Genomic DNA, 12952 nt, shown 5'->3' with positions numbered 1-12952 from the left:
TTGGCTTCCGGGATGAGATCTCCTCTTCTAATGAACCGTGGCCTCTTATCCAAATACCTTTCCCAATCCGATCCTATAACACACATGTCATTCATAATTTCTTCAAGCTCATCATTGTCGGGGCCATTACTTATTCTTGCTTGATAACTTGGCTTGTCAGAGGGTTGTGATCTAAGATGAAGAGTCCTCATTATAGCATTGGGACTGAAATCTACCTCTGTTCCTCTCACATAGCTTTTAAAGGTAGGAGCCTCGGTATTGTCTTCTCTGGCTACATTGGCATAGAACTCCTTAATGAGATTTGCATTTATCTTTGTTTCTGGTGCGCAGAAATCGTGACGGTTCCATTCCTTGGTAACGGCGCTGAAAACTTTATACGCACGTTCATAATCTTAATTCTTTGTCACAACTTCGCACAACTGACCAGCAAGTGCACTGGGTCGTCCAAGTAATAAACCTTACGTGAGTAAGGGTCGATCCCACAGAGATTGTCGGCTTGAAGCAAGCTATGGTCACCTTGTAAATCTCAGTCAGGCAGATTCAAATGGTTATGGTGAATTGATAATAAAAAGATAAATAAAACGCAAAATAAAGATAGAGGTACTTATGTAATTCTTTGGTGAGAATTTCAGATAAGCGTATAGAGATGCTTTCGTTCCTCTGAACCAATTATCCGCTCATCACAACACCAAACTTACATTGTTGCTTGTCCCAAAGCAACTGAAAATCAAATTGGATAAAAAGAAGAGAATATACTATAAATTCCAAAATATCAATGAAACTTAGCTCCAATCAGATGAGCGGGACTTGTAGCTTTTTGTCTCTTGAATAGTTTTGGCATCTCACTTTATCCACTGAGGTTCAGAATGATTGGCATCTATAGGAACTTAGAATTCAGATAGTGTTATTGATTCTCCTAGTTCAGTATGTTGATTCTTTAACACAGCTACTTTATGAGTCTTGGCCGTGGCCCTAAGCACTTTGTTTTCCAGTATTACCACCGGATACATAAATGCCACAGACACATAACTGGGTGAACCTTTTCAGATTGTGACTCAGCTTTGCTAAAGTCCCTAATTAGAGGTGTCCAGGGTTCTTAAGCACACTCTCTCTTTTTTTGCTTTGGACCTTGACTTTAACCGCTCAGTCTCAAGTTTTCACTTGACACCTTCACGCCACAAGCACATGGTTAGGGACAACTTGGTTTAGCCGCTTAGGTCAGGATTTTATTCCTTTAGGCCCTCCTATCCACTGATGCTCAAAGCCTTGTATCCTTTTTATTTACCCTTGCCTTTTAGTTTTAAGGGCTATTGGCTTTTTGCTCTTGCCTTTTGGTTTTAAGAGCTTTTGGCTTTTTCTGCTTGCTTTTTCTTTTTCTTCTTTTTTTCGCCATTTTTTTTTCTTTTCTCTCTTTTTTTTCTGCAAGCTTTTGTATTCACTGCTTTTTCTTGCTTCAAGAATTATTTTTATGATTTTTCAAATTATCAAATAACATGTCTCCTTTTCATCATTCTTTCAAGAGCCAACATATTTAACATTCATAAACAACAACTTTAAAAGACATATGCACTGTTCAAGCATTCATTCAGAAAACAAAAAGTGTTGCCACCACATCAAAATAATTAAACTAGTTTCAAGGATGAATTCGAAACCATGTACTTCTTATTCTTTTGTAATTAAAATATTTTTCATTCAAGAGAGGTGATGGATTCATATTCATAACTTTAAGGCATAGACACTTAAACACTAATGATCATGTAATAAGACACAAATATAAATAATCATAATGCTTAAAAATCGAAAAATAGGAAAATAAATAAACAAGGAGATTAAGGAATGAGTCCACCTTAGTGAGGGTGGCGTCTTCCTCTTCTTGAAGAACCAATGGTGCTCTTGAGCTCCTCTATGTCTCTTCCTTGTCTTTCTTGCTCCTCCCTCATAGCTCTTTGATCTTCTCTAATTTCATGGAGGATGATGGAGTACTCTTGATGCTCCACCCTTAGTTGTCCCATGTTGGAACTTAATTTTCCTAGGGAAGTGTTGATTTATTCCCAATAGTTTTGTGGAGGGAAGTGCATCCCTTGAAGCATCTCAGGGATTTCATGGTGAGGAATCTCCTCATGCTCATGTTGCGGTCCATGATCTCTTGTTTGCTCCATCCTTTTCTTAGTGATGGGCTTATCCTCTTCAATAAGGATATCTCCCTCTATGTCAATTCTAGCTGAATTGCAGAGGTGGCATATGAGGTGAGGAAAGGCTAACCTTACCCAAGTGGAGGACTTGTCAGCCACCTTGTAAAGTTCTTGAGGTATAATCTCATGAACTTCCACCTCCTCTCCAATCATGATACTATGGATCATGATGGCCCGGTCTATAGTAACTTCAGACCGGTTACTAGTAGGAATGATTGAGCGTTGAATGAACTCTAGCCATCCCCTAGCCACTGGTTTGAGGTCATGCCTTCTTAGTTGAACCAGCTTGCCTCTTGAGTCAATTTTCCATTGAACTCCTTCCTCACATATGTCTATGAGGACTTGGTCCAACCTTTGATCAAAGTTGACCCTTCTTGTGTAGGGGCGTGCGTTCTCTTCCATCATTGGCATGTTGAATGCCAGCCTTACATTTTTCAGACTGAAATCTAAGTATTTCCCCCGAACCATGGTAAGCCAATGCTTTGGATTCGGGTTCACACTTTGAACATGGTTCCTTGTGATCCATGTGTTTGCATAGAACTCTTGAACCATTAGGATCCCGAGTTGTTGAATGGGGTTGGTGAGAACTTCCCAACCTCTTCTTTAAATCTCAAGTCGGATCTTCGGATACTCATTCCCTTTGGACCTTTGAGATGAATCTTTCCATCTCCCATAACTTAGAGGTGAAAGCAATTGCCTTCTCTTTCCTCTTTCTAGAGGTTTCTCTGGCCTTAGGTGCCATAAATGGTTATGGAAAAACAAAAAGCAATGCTTTTACCACACCAAACTTAAAATGTTTGCTCGTCCCCGAGCAAAAGAAGAAAGAAAGAAGTAGAAGAAGAAGAAAAATGGAGGAGAGGGAGAGAGAGTAGGTTTCGGCCAAGTGGAAGAAGAGAGGGTTGTGTTATGTGAAATAGAAGAAGGAATGAGGGGTTTATATAGAAGTGGGGAGGGGTTTAGGGTTTGGCCATTTAGGGTTGGGTTTGGGAGGGAAAATATTTTGAATTTGAAAGTAGGTGGGGTTTATGGGGAAGAGAAGATGGATGTGAGTGGTGAGGGGGTGATGGGAAAGATGTACCCTTTAGACGTGTAAAACGCCCTATACATGCAATCCTAGCGTTTAACGCCAGACTGCTGCCTGTTTCTGGCATTAAACGCCACTTCCATGCTCTGTTCTGGCGTTTAACGCCAGGTAGATGCTTGTTTCTGGCGTTAAACGCCAGCTTGGTGCCTGTTTCTGGCGTTAAACGCCAGACAGATGCTTGTTTCTGGCGTTTAAACGCCAGACTGTTCTCCTCCAGGGTGTGCTGTTTTTCATTCTATTTTTCACTCTGTTTTTGATTTTTTAGTAGTTTTTGTGACTTCACATGATCATCAACCTAATAAAACATGAAATAAAAAAGAGACAATAAAATAGATATGATTAAATAACATTGGGTTGCCTCCCAACAAGCGCTTCTTTAATGTCAATAGCTTGACAGTGAGCTCCCGTGGAGCCTCACAGATAATCAGAGCAAGGTTGGAACCTCCCAACACCAAACTTAGAGTTTGAATGTGGGGGTTCAATACCAAACTTAGAGTTTGGTTGTGGCCTCCCAACACCAAACATACAGTTTGACTGTGGGGGCTTTGATTGACTCTGCAGTGAGAGAAGCTTTTCATGCTTCCTTTCCATGGTTACAGAAGGAGATCCTTGAGTTTGAAACACAAGGTTGTCCTCATTCAGTTGAAGGACTAACTCTTCTCTGTCCACATCAATCACAGCTCTTGCTGTGGCTAGGAAGGGTCTTCCAAGGATGATGGATTCATCCTCTTCCTTCCCAGTGTCTAGGATTATAAAATCAGCAGGGATGTAAAGGCCTTCAACCTTTACTAGCACGTCCTCTACTTGTCCATAAGCCTATTTTCTGGAGTTGTCTGCCATCTCTAATGAGATTCTGGCAGCTTGCACCTCAAAGATTCCCAGTTTCTCCATTACAGAGAGTGGCATGAGGTTTATCCCTGATCCAAGGTCACATAGAGCCTTTGCAAAGGTCATGGTACCTATGGTACAAGGTATTAAGAACTTTCCAGGATCCTGTTTCTTCTGAGGCAATCTCAGTTGATCCATATCACTTAGTTCATTGATGAGCAAGGGAGGTTCATCTTCCCAAGTCTCATTACCAAATAATTTGGCATTTAGCTTCATGATTGCACCAAGGTACTTGGCAACTTGCTCTTCAGTAACATCTTCATTCTCTTTAGAAGAAGAATACTCATCAAAGCTCATGAATGGCATAAGGAGGTTCAATGGAATCTCTATGGTCTCTAGCTGAGTCTCAGATTCCTTTGGTTCCTCAGAGGGAAACTCCTTGTTGATCACTGGACGTCCTAGGAGGTCTTCCTCACTGGGATTCACGTCCTCTCCCTCCCTTGTAGGTTCAGCTATGATGGTTAATTCAATGACCTTGCACTCTCTTTTTGGATTCTCTTTTGTATTGCTTGGGAGAGTACTAGGAGGGGTTTCAGTGACCCTTTTACTCAGCTGGCCCACTTATGCCTCCAGATTTCTAATGGAGGACCTTGTTTTATTCATGAAACTTAAAGTGGCCTTAGATAGATCAGAGACTATATTTGCTAAGCTAGATGGATCCTGCTTAGGACTCTCTGTCTTTTGCTGAGTGGATGATGGAAAAGACTTGCTATTGCTAAACCTGTTTCTTCCACCATTGTTAAAGCCTTGTTGAGGCTTTTGTTGATCCTTCCATGTGAAATTTGGATGATTTCTCCATGAGGGATTATAGGTGTTTTCATAGGGTTCACCCATGTAATTCACTTCTGCTATTGCAGGGTTCTCAGGATCATAAGCTTCTTCTTCAGAAGATGCCTCTTTAGTACTGTTGGATGATTCCTTCAATCCATTCAGACTCTGAGAGATCATATTGACTTGCTGAGTCAATATTTTATTCTGAGCCAATATGGCATTCAGAGTATCAATTTCAAGAACTCCCTTCCTCATAGGCGTCCCATTACTCACAGGATTCCTTTCAGAAGTGTACATAAACTGGTTATTTGCAACCATGTCAATAAGTTCTTGAGCTTCTACAGGTGTTTTCTTTAGATGGATGGATCCACCTACAGAATGGTCCAGTGACATCTTTGATAACTCAGACAGGCCATCATAGAATATATCCAGGATGGTCCATTCTGAAAGCATGTCAGAAGGACATTTTTTGGTCAGTTCTTTGTATCTCTCCCAAGCTTCATAGAGGGATTCACCTTCTTTCTGTCTGAAGGTTTGAACATCCACTCTAAGCTTGCTAAGCTTTTGAGGAGGAAAGAACTTGGCTAAGAAAGCCGTGACCAGCTTATCCCAAGAGTTCAGGCTATCTTTAGGTTGAGAGTCCAACCATACTCTAGCTCTGTCTCTTACAGCAAACGGGAAAAGCATAAGCCTGTAGACCTCAGGATCAACCCCATTGGTCCTAAGAGTATCACAGATCTGCAAGAATTCAGTTAAGAACTAAAAAGGATCTTCAGATGGAAGCCCATGAAACTTGCAGTTCTGTTGCATCAGAGAAACTAATTGAGGTTTAAGCTCAAAATTGTTTGCTCCAATGGCAGGGATTGAGATGCTTCTTCCATGTAAATTGGAATTTGGTGCAGTAAAGTCACCAAGCATCTTCTTTGCATTGTTATTATTTTTGGCCATGTTTTCTTCTTTTTCAAAAATTTCTGTCAGATTTTCTCCAGAGAGTTGTGCTTTGGCTTCCCTTAGCTTCCTCTTCAGAGTCCTTTCAGGTTCAAGATCAGCTTCAACAAGAATGTTCTTATCCCTGTTCCTGCTCATATGAAGAAGAAGAAAACAGAAAAGAAAATATGGAATCCTCTATGTCACAGTATAGAGATTCCTGTATGTGAGTATAAGAATAGAAGAATAGAAGAAGAGAAATTCGAACACCAAGAGGAAGAGAGGGTTCGAATTTTGAGATGAAGAGAAGTGTTAGTAAATAAATAAATAATTAGAAGGAGATGAGAGAGAGGGAATTTCGAAAATTAATTAAATTAAAATAAAATTTAAAAATTAGAAAAAAAATAAAATTAAAATTAAAAATTAAAATAATTAGTTAATTAAAAAAGAATTTTGAAAAAGAGGAAGGTGATTTTCGAAAATTAGAGAGAGAGAATTAGTTAGGTAGTTTTGAAAAAGATATGATTAAAGCAAAAAGATAGGATTGATTAAAAAAATTTGAAAATCAATTTTAAAAAGGTAAGAAGTTAGAAAAGATTTTGAAATTGATTTTGAAAAAGATGTGATTGAAACTTAATTTGAAAAAGATTTGGAAAAGAAATTTAAAAAGATTTGATTTTGAAAATTAAAGTTGATTACTTGACTAACAAGAAACTAAAAAGATATGATTCTAGAGTTTAAAGATTGAACCTTTCTTTTTAGGCAAGTAACAAACTTAATATTTTTTTGAATCAATCACATTAATTGTTAGTAAAGATTCGAAATTATGAAACAAAATAAGAAAAAGATTTTTTGAAAATCATTTTGGAATTTTCGAAAATTATGAAAGAAAAATGAAAAAGATTTGAAAAAGATAAGATTTTTAAATTGAAAATTTGATTTGACTCATAAGAAACAACTAAAATTTAAAAAGTTTTGAAAAAGTCAACTCAAATTTTCGAAAATTTATGAGTGAAAATGGGAAAGATATTTTTTTTATTTTTGAATTTTAATAAAGAAAGAGAAAAACATCAAAAAGACTCAATGCATGAAAATTTTGGATCAAAACATGTGATGCATGCAAGAACACTATGAATGTCAAGATGAGCACCAAGAACACTTTGAATGTCAAGATGAACACCAAGAACTTATTTTTGAAAATTTTTCAAGAAAAGAAAACATGCAAGACACCAAACTTAAAATTTTTTATTCTTTAGACATTAACAAATTGAAAATGCATATGAAAAACAAGAAAAGACACAAAACAAGAAAAAAGATCAAACAAGAAGACTGGCCAAGAACAACTTGAAGATCATGAAGAATGCAATGCATGAAATTTTCGAAAATAATTTTTTAGAAAATTAAAAAGATGCAATTGACACCAAACTTAAAACTTGACTCTAGACTCAAACAAGAAACACAAAATATTTTTGGTTTTATTATTTTATTAAACTTTTTTTTTGAAAATTTTTTTTTCGAAATTTAATTGGGAAAAACAAAAAAGAAGAAAATATTTTTTTTATATTTTTCGAAAATAAGAAATAAAAAGCTTAAAATTAAAATAAAATTACCTAATCTGAGTAACAAGATGAACCGTCAGTTGTCCAAACTCGAACAATCCCTGGCAACGGCGCCAAAAATTTGGTGCGCAGAAATCGTGACGGTTCCATTCCTTGGTAACGGCGCTGAAAACTTTATACACACGTTCATAATCTTAATTATTTGTCACAACTTCGCACAACTGACCAGCAAGTGCATTGGGTCGTCCAAGTAATAAACCTTACGTGAGTAAGGGTCGATCCCACGTAGATTGTCGGCTTGAAGCAAGCTATGGTCACCTTGTAAATCTCAGACAGGCAGATTCAAATGGTTATGGTGAATTGATAATAAAAAGATAAATAAAACGCAAAATAAAGATAGAGGTACTTATGTAATTCTTTGGTGAGAATTTCAGATAAGCGTATAGAGATGCTTTCGTTCCTCTGAACCTCTGCTTTCCTGCTGTCTTCATCCAATCATTCCTACTCCTTTCCATGGTAAGCTTTATGTAGGGCATCATCGTTGTCAATGGCTACATCCCTTCCTCTCTATGAAAATGGTCCAATGCGCTGTCACTGCATGGCTAATCATCTGTCGGTTCTCGATCATACTGGAATAGGATTTACTATCCTTTTGCGTCTGTCACTACGCCCAGCACTCGCGAGTTTGAAGCCCGTCACAGCCATCCCTTCCCAGATCCTACTCGGAATACCACAGACAAGGTTCAGACTTTCCGGATCTCAAGAATGGCCATCCATGGGTTCTAACTTATACCACGAAGATTCTAATATCTAGGACTCGGTCCTCTGTATTAAATATCTAAGAGATATTCATTCTAGCTTGTTTGCATGTAGAATGGAAGTGTTTGTCAGGCACGCGTTCATAAGTGAGAATGATGATGAACGTCACATAATCATCACATTCATCATGTTCTTGGGTGCGAATGGATATCTTAGAATAGGAATAAGCTTGAATTGAATAGAAAAATAGTAGTACTTTGTATTAATTCATGAGGAACAGCAGAGCTCCACACCTTAATCTATGGTGTGTAGAAACTCTACCGTTTGAAAATACATAAGTGATAATGGTCCAGGCATGGCCGAATGGCCATCCCCCATGAAAGTCTAAAGATGAAACTAGAGATGTTCCAAAGATGTAAATACAATAGTAAAAAGTCCTATTTATACTAAACTAGTTACTAGGGTTTACAGAAATGAGTAAATGATGCAGAAATCCACTTATGGGGCCCACTTGGTGTGTGCTTGGGCTAAGCATTGAGCTTTATACGTGTAGAGGTCTTTCTTGGATTTGAATGCCAGTTTGTAACCTGTTTCTGGCGTTTAACTCCACTTTGTAACCTGTTTCTGGCGTTTGACTCCAGAATGCAGCATAGAACTGGCGTTCAACGCCAGTTTACATCGTCTAAACTCAAGCAAAGTATGGACTATTATATATGGATGGAAAGCCCTGGATGTCTACTTTCCAACTCAATTCAGAGCGCGCCATTTGGAATTCTGTAGCTCCAGAAAATCCACTTTGAGTGCAGGGAGGTCAGAATCCAACAGCATCTGCAGTCCTTCTTCAACCTCTGAATCTGATTTTTGCTCAAGTCCCTCAATTTCGGCCAGAAAATACCTGAAATCACAGAAAAACACACAAACTCATAGTAAAGTCCAGAAATGTGATTTTTATTTAAAAACTAATAAAAATATACTAAAAACTAACTAAATCATACTGAAAACTATGTAAAAACAATGCCAAAAAGCGTATAAAATTATCCGCTCATCAGTTTCTGGGTTCGTGAGCTCTTGCCAACCCCTCTGTTCAATCTTTTCTCTAATCTACAGGCACTCATCATCGTTGAATTGGAATATCAGCTCTGGAAATACTTTCTTGTGTTTTATACATTCGAATTGAAGCTCATGAAAGGCGGTCTTGAACCTTCCTTCATCAAAAGGAATGCTCTCCACCGGTGTCTTTCCCTTTCACCTTTTGGAGCTTGATGATGGCATAAGTGACTTTTGATATGTGAAGGTGTTGAACGGTGTGGATCGATGATGGAATTCGGCCGGGTTAGGATAGGGTGTAGTTAAGGGAGTGGGTGAGAATGCTTTCGATGGGGTAAGAGGTGTTGAGTTCCGAAAGTGAGAAGTACAAAGAAAGGGTAATTGGAATGTAAAGAGGTACGGACTAGGAACCACTTATATAGAAAAGTGGTGAGTAAATGAAAGGTGTGGATTGATGGTGTAGGCTTATGATGAACGGATGGGGTTCAGCATGGGATGGGCACAAGGATCATCACTTTTATGATGGGGTTGGTTCGGTTTCCAAGCGTGTTATTCTTCCAATGTTGCATGGTAACATTTCCCAATGTATTCCCCTTGAAGACATGTGTATAGTCCCCATTTTTGAAGTGGCCAAACCCTTCTTCTTCACTTGTCCCATCAATTTCTCTTTAATCATTCCTTTAATTCCTATACAAGACAAAGGAATAAAATTAATAACGTTGAAAGTTGGCGGCAAAATTAGAAAATGGGATAACTACTTTTTAAAATTTTTGTTTTTAAGTAACTAAGTGCTATTCATGAATGCAAACCAACTGACTATTTAACTGTCCATGTATGCAACATTGGTGACACCAAACTTAGTTTGTGGCCATGTAGTGTAAAAAGATTTGTTCAAGGTTCTAAGAGTGACATGATATGAATTGCATTTATGTTCTCTTAGTGTGCCTTGAACACCAAACTTGTTCTTCACTATATGTTGCATACAAGGATTCATTTAAGTGTATGTCAAAGTTGATTTGGAATTCATGAACATTGCTTTATTAACTACTTTAAAAGCATATAAAACATGGGTTGCCTCCCATGAAGCGCTTCTTTGCGTCACTAGCTTGACGTTCTGCCTTTGTCAGGGTGGTTGGTAATGCTTCAAATCTTCTCCCTTCGCAGTGAATCTATCTCCATTGGCTTCATTAAGGATCTCCACATGTTCTAAGAAGAGAATTTGCTGATGGTGAAAACTTTAGGCAGCTGAGATGGTATGGTGGGGAGATGAGGTAGAATAGCTGGGAGATGAGCTAAGATCACTTTATCCCCTGGAGAGAAATCTTCTGTAGGGATCTTTTTGTTCCTCCATCCCCTTGGTGCCTTCTTCCTTATTTCTTTTAATGTTACCCTGCTCTTTGTGGCCTCCTTCCCCAGGAAAATTTTGTTGCTGGTCTCATACGACTCTGGTGGGTTTGGCTCCTCTTGGGTTTCCTTTAGCTGTTGCACCTTCTGACTGTTTTATTTACCAACCAAAGGGATTCCAGGGTGTACTGTTTGTGCTTCGGTGCTTGTTTCTTTCACCAGTGCATCATTGTGATCTTCCCTTGATTCCTTGTTTTCTTGATCTGCTTCTTGTGAGGGTTTGAAGACATTGAATGCGAGTTGTTCATCATGTATCCTCAGTATTAGCTCTCGTCGCTCCACATCTATAAGTGCTCTGGCTGTGGCTAGGAATGGTCTTCCCAATATGATTGGGTGGAGGTGACTCTCTTCTATTTCCAATATGACAAAGTCTGTGGGAAAGAAGTAGTTCCCAACCTTTACCAACACGTTTTCAACCACTCCTACTGCTTGTTTTTTAGTTTTGTCAGCCAGCTTGATGACTACGTCTGTGGGCGTTAGCTCATTGATCTACAGCTTCTTCATGAGGGATAAAGGCATTAAGTTGATGCTTACTCCCAGGTCACAGAGTCCTTTATCAAACCTTATTTCTCCTATGGCACAGGAGATGTGAAAACTCCCTAGATCCTTCCTTTTTGTAGGTAACTCTGGTTGAATGAGAGCACTGCACTCCTTATTCATCACTATTGTTTGCCCTCCTTTGAGTGAGCTTTTCCTGGTCAGTAGCTCCTTCATACACTTAATGTATGAGGGCATTTATTGGAGAGCCTTGATAAATGGTATGTTTACTTGAAGGGATGAAAACATGTCGAGGAACTTTGAGTATATTCTCTTTTCTACACCACCTTTGAATCTTTGGGGAAAAGGTGCATAGAGTTTCAGAATCTCCTTTTGTGTAGTTTTGGTTTCTTGATTACCCTCTTCCTGCTTCTCTGCTGAAGTATCTCCAGAGTGTTCTAAGAGTTTGTTCAGCTCTTTCTCAGTCCCGTTATCACTTATAGTGACCATCTTGCATTCTTTCCATCTCACTTTCTTTGCTTCACCTCTCGGGTTTTTCTCTATGTCACTTGGGAAACTGTCAGTAGGTTTGGGAATCTTCTCAGAGAGGTATCCCACTTGAAATTTTAGCCTCTTGATGGTGTCTCCCTGGTTTTTGATATTGGCTCACACCTCCTCCTTGAACACCTTGTTATCTTGGATTTCCTTACATATGCCTTCTAGTAGGGTCTCAATTCTGGAGAGTCTATCTTCGGATGATGGTGAGTTGAGATTGGAGGGATGAGAAGGGCTATTTTGGTTTTGATATGGATGTTGAGAGGTATTGTTAAGTGGGTGCTGATATGATCTCTGTGTGGAATGTTGGTGAGCTGCATTGTTGTTGGGGTTGTGACGTCTCTGATCTTGGCCTTGATCTTGTTGATTTCCCCACCCAAAGTTTGGGTGGTTCCTCCAACCAAGATTATAAGTTTTGGAGTATGGATCATGGGTCTGCCTAGGTGAGTTCCCAATGTAGTTGGCTTGTTCCTGATCACTCTCATCCTCTGTATTCACTCCTTCTTGAGCTGCTGATGAGGTGGTGACTGCTGCCAACTGGTTCCTTTCCATCTTCTTGGTAAGGTCAGCCAGCTGCTTGGTGATCATCTTGTTTTGAGCCAGCAGTGCATCCACGTTGTTCAGCTCCATCACTCCTCTAGTATTGCCCTTTTCAGAAGCATAGAAGTAATCATTCTCAGCTACAGTCTCAATGACTTCTATGGCTTCTTCAATGGTCTTCTTCTTGTTCAGAGATCCCCGTATGAGTGGTCTACTGCCTTCTTTGATTCATAAGAAAGACCCTCATAGAAAATATATAACTGCACCCATTCATTGAACATGTCTGATGGGCACCTTCTTGTCAAGTCCTTAAACCTCTCCCATGCTTCATAGAGAGTTTCACCATCTTGTTGCCTGAAGGTTTGTACTTCAGCTCTCAACCTGTTAATTCTCTGAGGAGGGTAGAATCTCGCCAAGAATTTGTTCACCACATCTTCCCATGTTGTTAAACTTTCCTTCGGAAAAGATTCCAGCCATTTAGATGCTTTGTCCTTGAGTGAAAAGGGGAACAAAAGCAATCTATAGGTGTCAGGATGAACACCATTCGACTTCACAGTATCACATATCCTTAGGAAGGTGGTGAGATGTTGATTGGGGTCTTCTTGGACACTTCCTCCGAATGAACAGTTGTTCTGAACAAGGGTGATGAGCTGTGGCTTTAGTTCAAAGTTATTGGCATGTATGGTTGGCTTTTGGATGCTACTTCCACAATTTCCTGGGTTTGGATTGATATAAGAGCCTAGAACTCT

General features: G+C 39.1%; 1 long non-coding RNA gene across 2 annotated transcripts in view; it reads left to right on the top strand.

Annotated features, from left to right (window-relative positions):
- Window positions 1-12952, top strand: part of LOC107646822 — a 60673-nt gene that overhangs the window by 31052 nt on the left and 16669 nt on the right. The gene's annotated exons all lie outside the window — the stretch shown is intronic.

The sequence above is a fragment of the Arachis ipaensis genome, chromosome B06 (assembly GCF_000816755.2).
Source record: "Arachis ipaensis cultivar K30076 chromosome B06, Araip1.1, whole genome shotgun sequence".
In the NCBI taxonomy this organism is placed as follows: Eukaryota; Viridiplantae; Streptophyta; class Magnoliopsida; order Fabales; family Fabaceae; genus Arachis; species Arachis ipaensis.
The sequence above is the reverse complement of the archived record's forward strand: the minus strand, read 5'-3'. Positions and strand labels throughout refer to the sequence as shown.